This window comes from Panthera uncia (assembly GCF_023721935.1).
Source record: "Panthera uncia isolate 11264 chromosome A3 unlocalized genomic scaffold, Puncia_PCG_1.0 HiC_scaffold_11, whole genome shotgun sequence".
Taxonomy (NCBI): Eukaryota; Metazoa; Chordata; class Mammalia; order Carnivora; family Felidae; genus Panthera; species Panthera uncia.
The window spans coordinates 21,437,786-21,447,488 of NW_026057578.1; the positions used below are offsets into that span (position 1 = coordinate 21,437,786).

The 9,703-nt window shown below is 50.1% G+C and overlaps 1 long non-coding RNA gene across 1 annotated transcript; it reads right to left on the bottom strand.

Moving 5' to 3' along the window:
• Positions 1-2,756: 2,756 nt before the first annotated feature.
• Positions 2,757-9,325, bottom strand: LOC125936628 (uncharacterized). The gene is made up of 2 exons (XR_007462084.1): positions 8,290-9,325; positions 2,757-3,304 (listed from the first exon to the last, which is right to left on the bottom strand). It is a non-coding gene; the product is annotated as an uncharacterized LOC125936628 (long non-coding RNA).
• Positions 9,326-9,703: the final 378 nt, after the last annotated feature.

The following is a 9,703-nucleotide window of genomic DNA, read 5'->3' on the forward strand; positions in this document are numbered from 1 at the left end:
AGAGGAGGTAAACTCAGCAGGATTCTGATGTATGCTGGATGAGAAGCGAAATGTAGAGGAGGGCAAAGCTGCCTCCTGGGCTTTGTCCTCCCTAGAAGGGAGGGCAAGTGAAAAGGTCAAGAATACATATGTTAATATTTTTGTGCGTGTCACTGAACAGCTTGTAACCACCAGATTTTCTGGAATTCTCTGCTGTCTTCTCGCCCTGCCTTGACTCATCAGACTCTAGAACAACCTAGCTGCCATCGTTCGGGGAAGCCTGCGTTTTCTCCTGCAGGGCAGGATCCAATAACAGTGTTCTCATCCAATAAAGGAGTCTGGCGCACAGAGACAAAATATTGAATTAAAAACAATACCAGAGCCGCTGAGCTCGCACCACCCCTGAACTGCCTGTGCACGGCTTTGCTCTGCAAATTGGTAATGGGAGCCCCAGGGAAATACTGTCCTGGAGAGCAGGGAGGAGAGAAGGTGGGGGGAGGGGGAGAAGCACTGTCAACTCTCAGCCACACAGGGCTGAGCCAGCACCCAGGAGCGAAGATTCAGCTGCCAGAACCCCAGCCCCGAGCTGTAGGCCCTAGTCTTGGTTTGTCTCCGTGAAACTACGTTCAGGGAGGCATTCGGAGATCCTCTGAGATCACGCATTCTTGGGTTTGCAGCCTGCCTCCCCCATCCTGGTTGACTCTGTGGCCTTGGGTGAGTCCTTAGATACTCTGAACTTCAATTTTTTTGTTGTCGATGTTGTGCCAAGGCCCAGCACATGCCAGCACTTACTTAATCCTAACACCTACTCTATTCTATGGGCGATGGAACCAAGTCTCAGAGGAGTTAGGTAACTAGCCCAGGGTCACACAGCCCAGGTACAGCCAGATTTCAGACAAGGCAGTATAAACCTTGCACATGCTCTGCTGACTATTACCTGCTACTTTCCTTCTGATAAGAGATCCCCCCATTTTCAAAGTGTTGAACGATCCCCATGCTACTGGGGGGGGGGGTGGCTCTCTTTCTTGACCTTTCCTTAACATAACATCAAGTCTCACACCTCGCTGTGTTGACTCCACCCCCCTCCACCCCACTAGTTCTTCACCCCTGCCCCTGAACTCTTCACTTCTTTCCCCCCAAATTGCAAATCCCTCCTCCATACCCGAGGTGAGCAGCTTCCCACCTCACCACCTTCCGGCCACTTGATATCTTAGTGCTTACTCACTTCCAGGCCCTGAGGGCTTTACCTGCTCCCCAGGAGGCTTATCAAGGTATCCCCTCCACCCAAATAGTTGTTTTCAGGAAGAACCCTGATACCCACTGTGAAGGTGACCAACATGTCTCCACCATGTTTGAAAAACCCAGAGCTCAGATGGGGTCCAGAATGGAGCTAGGGGTTTGGAAGTTTCAAGTTATAACGAGGTTGCGGAGGCTGAGCCACAGAAGCGAATGAGGTCATCCAGGGAGAGCGAGTGGGGTAAGAAGGGCAGAAGGCATGCCAGGGCCTCAGGAGCCAGTTTGGACTCCTGGCCGAGGTTGGAAATGGAAAAGGGCTGAGACTCTGAAATGGGAAGGCCAAGCCAGGCTCTGGGGCAGCGCAGGGACTTGGGAGGGTGTCAGTCAGAGTGCTTGTCGCTGGGACAGAAGTTCCACTTGAACTAGTCAAGGAAAAAGGACAATGTATTGGCTCCTGGTACTTAAGAAAGATCGACTACTCCTGGCTGAGGTCGGGCACTGGTCCCTTTTGGGACTCAGGAAACCAGGTACCATGGGCTCAGAGGGTGCCGGGACCATATTCCCACCATTTGTTCCTGTTCTTCTCATCCTCTCGCGTTGCATTCTGACCCCTTCCATATAGTGGGAGGCATGACTTCCTGTAGCCCCCAGATTTAAATCCCACGGCTTCTACCTTAGGGATTGGCTCTGCCCTTAGGTTTGAAAATCCAATGGAAGTTTTCTGATCGGCTTAGCTCTGGTCAGGTGCCCACCTCTGGCCCAATTAACTATGACCAGAGGGGCGGAGCCAAAGAAAACCATGCCTGCTTCTTTGGGAGCCAAATGGATAGAGGCAGGTATGGCAGGATGAAAGTAGGCCCAGTACAACAACGGACATCCTCCACACTTGGAAAGACTGACTTCAGAATTAAGTCCAAGGGTGTGCCTCTCAGAAATGAAAACCACCACCACCGACGGTGGGGAACGAAACAGAGAGTCAGACAGAATAAGTGGGGAGAGCGAAGGCTTGATCCAAGTCAAAGAGGCTCAGAGAGTGTGAGGTAGGCCTAGGGCTTAGCTTTATTGTCTGCTGGGCACAACGGGGTCTGTTGTTAAGGCCCCGGTTGGGGTGGACATACTGCTCTATCTGCCTGGTAAACACTTCTCCTTTACTGACACCTGCTTCTCACTACTATCAAGGACTTTGAGACGCAGGCTAACTTAGCTGCTTGGGATGTGAAAGGTCCAAACAGCGTTGGCCAAGGGGAAAGGCCCTTATGTAGGTCCATCTGGGGCCGACCTGTGGCCACAGAACCTTAACCCTATCTATGATAACCCTAGCCGTGACTTGACTCCAGCTCCTCCCTTCTCCTCCTCCAGCTTGAAATGTAGTTCTAAGACCTCAAAACCTACACAATCACAGTATTAAGGAGAATTGAATTTGGCCGAGTGCGGAGGAGCCGACTCTAGTGTTAGGGTGAGTATGAGTTAGGCAAGTGTATGAGGCGAGCATAAAGGCTTCCATGGGGGCCCAAAAAGTCAATAATGACAGTAAGGACAGCTGGCATCAGGATGATATAATGAGTACTTATTATGCACCCTGTCCTGTACTAAGCAGCCCTTTTTGTGCATTTCCTTATTTTATCATCAGAGCCCTATGTTGTATTATTCTCATCCCCAGGAATTGAATCTCAAGGACATTAAGTGACATGCCTAAGGTCACACAAGTAGGAAGTGGCCAAGCTGGGACTTGAAGCCAACTCTGTCTAACTGCAAAGCCTATACCTTTAACCCTCACAGCTTTATCTCTTCTCCAAGCCTAAGCTGTGGAAGCAACAAGGTGTCTTGGCATCCTCTTTAGCTCTTGAATCAGTCAGAACCTTCAGGCTGCAAAAATTTGAAGCCACCAACTCAGCTGATCAACAGTGAGAAACGTGTATCCACTGAAGACTAAGTTCCAAGGTTTGGTAGCTACAGGAGCCATTAATTCAGCAGCCCAGTAATGTCCTTTCCATCTTCCCGCTGAGCCAGCATCAGGGTGTCAGTTTCTCCGCCCGGTCACAAGATGGCTGCCACACCTCCAGGCGCCAAGTACAGACATGAGTACATCCTGCAAAAGAAGAAGGCCTTTCCCTTTCTGAGAGCAAGAAAACCTTTCCCAGACTTCCCAGGAGTCCTTGAGAGAACGTTCCGTACATCTCATTGGCCAGAATTGTTCCCATTCCTGTTTCCAAACCAATCACTCACAAGGCAAATGGAAACTTCACAAAATGGCTTAATAATGCCTCTGGCCATTGTAGCAGGATGGTTCTGGAAGCAGGGGGAAAGAGGGCAGTGACTGCTTTGGGGCAAGTAAACGAAAGTGGATGCTACTCCTCTCTTTTCCCTTCCCAATCCCCAATAACCTCTTTCTGTACCCGTTAACATTTTATTCATCCTTTAAGAATCAAGCCAAATATCTTCTCTTCCAGGAAGACTTCCCCGACTTTTTTCCCATCAGATTAATTGCTCACTTCACTGTGCTTCCAAAGACTTTAGCACATGCTACATACATGGTCTTTATCACATCGTTATGCAGGGAGATCAGGGTTTGGAGGAATTCGACCCAGGTTCAAATCCTACCATCTCCTTCCCAGGCAATTTAGGATATACTTTCTCTCCTCAAGCCTCAGCTTCCTCGTCTATAAAAGTACACATTCCTTTTTAGGCAGTTTTAAAGATTAAGGCAGGTGATGTGTCTGAGATTATTATCAATAGTCTCCTTGGAAGGAAGGGAGGGAGAAAGGAAGAAAAGACACTATCAGGCTGGACTAGGCAAAAGTCAATTCTCAGGGAGGAAGGCAAAAGTCGCTCCGAGGTGCCAACCACATGGCCCCCTTCCCTGAAGTTCCCCTCCCCCGATTCTCCCAAGAAAGTCATTTTTCATCCCCAAAGTCATTTGGCTTAGAGAGAAAGGGGAGGTGCGGTGGTAGGGCCTGTACTGTGCCTGCCCCTGCACCATCCATCACCCTGCCGACAGGAACTCACCTCCCACAAATAAAGTTATGACAAGCGTCCCCAACCCATTCTTTCAGCCATCGCCTCCCTGTTTCCATCATCTCTGACATTATAAGCCATCAGCCGAGCTGTTTGTCACGCCTCTGACAGGGCCTTGGCATCACGGGCAGGACAGCTGTGCTGAAGTATGGCTGAACTCGAGGCTGAGTGTCCTGCCCCCGCCCACCACTGGTGATCTTGAGCTATTTCACCCGTGTTCCCAGCGAAGGGTTACTCCCCCAAGGGGCAGAGGTCCATATGGAGCAGAACTGGAGGGGAACTGAACATTCACTCATTTATTCACGCAGCAAACATTAGCGAGAAGCCCCGCTGTGCCTGAACCTGTGTCAGGTTCACAGCCACAAAGAGGAATTGGGTGCAGTCCTTGCCTGTGAGCAGTGCCCAGTCCGGCGGGAGAGTGAAAAACAAGCCATGTCAACAGACAGTGCCGGCACAACTGTGGCAGAGGCAGGTCAGGGGACTGTGGAATCACAGAGAAGGGTAGGAACATGGGGAAGTCTTCCTGGAGGAGGTGGTGTCTGAGCTGAAACCTCTAGGTCAAGGAGGAAAGACGGGAGGAGGCAGCGTGAGTGATTTCTCGAAAGGTCCCCTTTCTTCTGTGCAGGTTTATTTACTTCTAAACCTCAAAGGGCAGAGTGGAGTGCAGGTTTGGGGGAGGGAAGAGGATTATATTACAGGCCATTGACATGGCATGTGCAAAGGTCCTGTCCAATTTCCTGGGGCTGTCATAATAAGTTACTGCAAACTCCGTAATCCAAAACAACAGAAATTTATTCTCTCACAGTTTAGGCCAGAAGTCTAAAATCAAGGGGACGGTGGGGCTGGTAGTTTCTGGAGCTCAGAAAGAGAATCTGTTTCATGTGTCTTTCCTAGCTTCTGGTGGTGGGAGGCAAGCCCTGGTATTCCTTGACTTATAGACGCGTCACTCTAATCTCCGCCACTGCATTCTGTCTTCACACGCCCTCCCCTCTCTCTGACTCACATCCCCTTCTCCTAAGGGCCCCTGTCATTACAATTTAGAGCCCACCCCGAATCCAGGATGATCTCATCTCAAGATCCTCAACTTAATTACATTTTCAAAGATCCTATTTCCAAATAAGCTCACGTTTGCAGGTACTTGGAGTTAGAAATTGGCCTTTTTTAGGCAAGGGGACACTCTTCAACCCAGGACAGATCTGGAGGAAAGAGAGTAGGGCATATCCAGGAGACAGAGAGTGGCTAAATGTGGCTGGAGTATTGACACTGGACCGAGGTCAACTCCCATCTCTGTCACTAACGAGCCAGATGTCCTAGGCCAAATCCCTCAACCTCTCAGAGCCTCAGTTTGCTCACCTGCAATGTTATTGCCCTGTGGACCCCTTAGGACTCTGATGAGCGTGAAATGTAGTCATCCCATTAAAGGACCAGCTCCTCCTTGTGCGCCTGGGTGGCTCAGTCAGTTAACAGCATCTGACTTCGACTCAGGTCACGATCTCACGGTTTTTGGGTTCGAATCCCACAATGGGTGGGTTCAAGACCCGCTTCTCTCTCCCTATCTCTCTCTCCCCTTCACTCACTTGTACCCTCTCTCTCTCTAAAAAAAAATAAATAAATAAATAAATAAATGCCCGACCCCTCGATGACAGCATATCCGTCAGGGACACTGTGATTGCACTAGACCGAAACCAACCCATACGGGCCTAGGCACTAAAAAACAAAAACAAAAAAACATTGATGAGCTTTACATAGGTAAAAAAGCCCAAGAATAGAGCTGCTTCAGGCTTTGAGGGATTCAGAAGCCCCGATGATATATCCAGTGTCTTTCCACTTCACCTCTTGGGCTTGTGCTGTCCCAGAGGAACCATCCCTTGTTGAATTCCCTGGACAACTGTTGCCACCTTTGCAAATACCCCCTTTATTAGAGTCTCCCGAAATAAAGGTTTGAGTGCGTCTGTCTCTTTTAAGGACCCTGCCTGATACACCCCACGGCTCAGGGCTCTCCTTGACCTTCCTTCCCGGGCAGGAGGCAAGCCCCACGTGGTAGACTGCTACATTGGTGGCCTATGACCAACCACGCTTCCCCGTATTCATGCCCTTGAGGGTCCCCTCCTACATTTAATGCAGGGCTTGACCACGTGATGCGCTTTGGCTGATGTCATAGGAGCGAACGTGATGTAAGGAGAGGCCTTAGAAGCACTTGCGTGGCTGTGCTTGACTTCTTGGAGCGCTCCCTCTGGGAATCCTGTTGCCATACTGTGAGACAGAGGCTGTCGTGCTGAAGAGAGAGACCGTGTTCAGGAGTCGTGAAGATGGCACGCCACATGGGAATAAAGGCTTCACAGAGGAGATCCGAGGCGTCCCAGCTAGCAATCATCACAAAGATTCCAGACTCTGAGAGAGCCCTTTGTACTAAGGGGGGGTGGAGGGGTGGAGGTCTGCCTTCGTGGGAGTATTCAGCACTGACATTGTTTGGGATCTCCAGCATGCTGATGATAAAAAGCAGATTGACTTTCAGGGTTATCATTTTCTTAATTTCCTTCCTTCTGCTAACTTTGGGCATAATTTGTTCCTTTTTCTTTAATTTTAATTTTAATTTTTTTTAGGTTTTTTTTTTCTTTTTTTAATTTTCTTTTTTCTTTTTTCAAATCTACATCCAAGTTAGTTAGCCTATAGCGCAACAATGATTTCAGGAGTAGATTCCTTAGTGCCCCTTACCCATTTAGCCCATCCCCCCTCCCACAACCCCTCCCGTAACCCTGTTTGTTCTCCATATTTATGACTCTCTTCTGTTTTGTCCCCCTCCCTGTTTTTATATTATTTTTGTTTCCGTTTTCTTATGTTCATCTGTTTTGTCTCTTAAAGTCCTCATAGGAGTGAAGTCATATGATATTTGTCTTTCTCTAATTTCACTTAGCATAATACCCTCCAGTTCCATCCACGTAGTTGCAAATGGCAAGATTTTATTCTTTTTGATTGCGAAGGAATACTCCATTGTGTATATATATATACATATATACATACATATATACGTATATATGTATATATATAAACGACATCTTCTTTATCCATTCATCCATCGTTGGACATCTGGGCTCTTTCCATACTTTGGCTACTGTTGATAGTGCTGCTATAAACATGGGGGTGCATGTGTCCCTTCGAAACAGCACACCTGTATCCCGTGGATAAATCCCTAGTAGTGCAATTGCTAGGTCGTAGGGTAGTTCCATTTTGAGTTTTTCGAGGAACCTCCACACTGTTTTCCAGAGTGGCTGCACCAGCTTGCATTCCCAGTGTTATTATCATTTTTAAGCTCAGCAAAAAAATGCTCCTTTTTACTAGCAGCACCTGGGGCTAATCACTCCTACCTCCCTATCCATTACCCCCCACCCCAACCTCCACTCCATTGCTTCTTGGCCCTTCCAGTCCAGCCACAGCTGAATGCGGCCACACGAGTGACCCCAGCCAACACGTATGGATGGGACAAATGGAGGTCACCCTCCAGAATCATAAGAAATAATAAGCCATTGTTGCTGTAAACCACTAACTTTTGGGGTGGCTTGTGATACAGGGATTAAAAACTGAAACAGACCGACAGCAACCATTCTACACTGTGGGAGGTTCAAGTACACCTAGAAGGGGCAAGACTTTTCTGGCAGTTACTGCAAAAGTCCTGGATTTCACTCTGATTGGGCCCCTTCCTGTCACGTGACAGGTGTGACCCAACTGCCCAGCTAAGGGAATGCTCTGCTCTGATTGGCGTAGCCTGGTCACATGCCTTGTCCTGGAGCAGGAGCTGGAGACCCACGTGGACCCTGCAGATAGGGGGTGGGGAGGAAGAGGGCGATAAAGGTAGAGGAGGGGAGAGGGAAAAGGCAAGGGAAGAGGGATGCTAAGATTGCTTCGTGGGGGTGCAGCGTGGTGGGGGGGGGGGAATTATCCTTCGCGTTTTCCATCCCGCCAACCGTTTGCACCTGCAAGCAACGTATGAAAATGAATCCCCGGCGCAAAGCACAGCTATCCTATGGCGAGGAGACCATAAAACCCCGGCCATGGACAGACCTGGCTTCCGACTCTCTCTTCCTTTCTGGAAGCTGCTTTGGGCAAGTTGCTGAACCTCTGTGAACTCCTCTGTAAAATAAGTTTGTTAATTCCTGCACAGATGGGTTGTGGCGCGATTTCGGTCGGATCATGGATGTTCGGTAGACAAAGAGAGGGACTCTGCCCAGACACCCCTTCCGGGAAGGGCCTGCTGCCCGGCGCGGGGAGTGCGGCTGGCGACAGTCCGCTGCCTTCGGCTCTTTCGGCTCTTTCGGGTCTGCCTTAGCTGCAGAGAGCCTGTGGCCTGAGGTCACACCCTTCCCAGGGCAGCCTGCATCTGGTGACTGAGCCTTGGGGTTTAAAGGGTTGGCCATTTCGGCTGATGCAGAACGGTCCTGCCAGGCGGGGCTCTCTCCAGAGCTCGCCGCAGGGCTGGCTGAGGCTTTGCAGAGCCGGGATCAGTTGACTTCACTTGTCTAATCCTGTTTCCTCCCTTCCCTTTCATACGTGTTAATCCCCAATAAATATCTTGCCCTTCATGCTCTGCTTACGGAGGTCCCAATCCGTGATAGGTGTTTCAAACGCTTAACCTAGCACTTGGCACTTAATAGGCAGTTGGTAAAGGTTTGCTGAGCGAAAACTGGCTCCTTGCTCGGGAGGAGAAAAGGAAACAGTAAGGATGGGCGCGGGAGGCCGGTGCGGGGATTGCAGGTGGGAGGTAAGCGGCTGTTGTCGGGGAAGGGGCCTGCGGGCTGGCAGAGGTGGCTCCTTCCTTGGAGGGAACGTGAGGGTCTCTCTAAGGCACCTTCTTCGAGCCCACGTGTCCGCAGCCCCCTGCTCGCCAAACACTTGGACTAGTTATGAATGAAGCCTCAACGTGTCACAGCAGGCCTGAAGGCAGGGGCACTTCAGGCTGTCCTCCAGGCTGGTCCATGCCCCCAGTGGCCTATCTGGGGTCCTGGTGGCCCTTGGTAAGATGGCCAAGACCACTCAAGTCCTACAGCCGAAACCCGCTCCCCATTTTGTAGAATCTTAAAAGTTCTAGAACCTTGGAAGGGGAGAGTCAGCATTCTGGGGCCATCGTCACAAAACTGCAAACGGATTCTAGAGTCTTAGAATAAGGGAATGTCTGGTTTAAAGGGTCCCAGCATCTTTGATCTGGAAGGGGCCAGGCAGTCTCTTCATTTGAGCTTTCCTCCCTCCAGGGAAGGGAGGAAGGAAAAAAAGAAGGGCCATGGAGGTTGGGCACCCAGGCAGGAGAGCGTCAGGGGCAGCAGAGGGGGGAAGATGCTGTGGGTGCCCCGTGCCACGCCCCATATTTGCTTTTCAGCTGCAGCCGTGGCACACAGTGTCCAGGTGACCTGGCAGCGTCCTCCCTCAGGTACCCAGCCGGTCTCTTAGTTTTTCCACCCCAAAGCTTTTCTGGAGGCCCTGG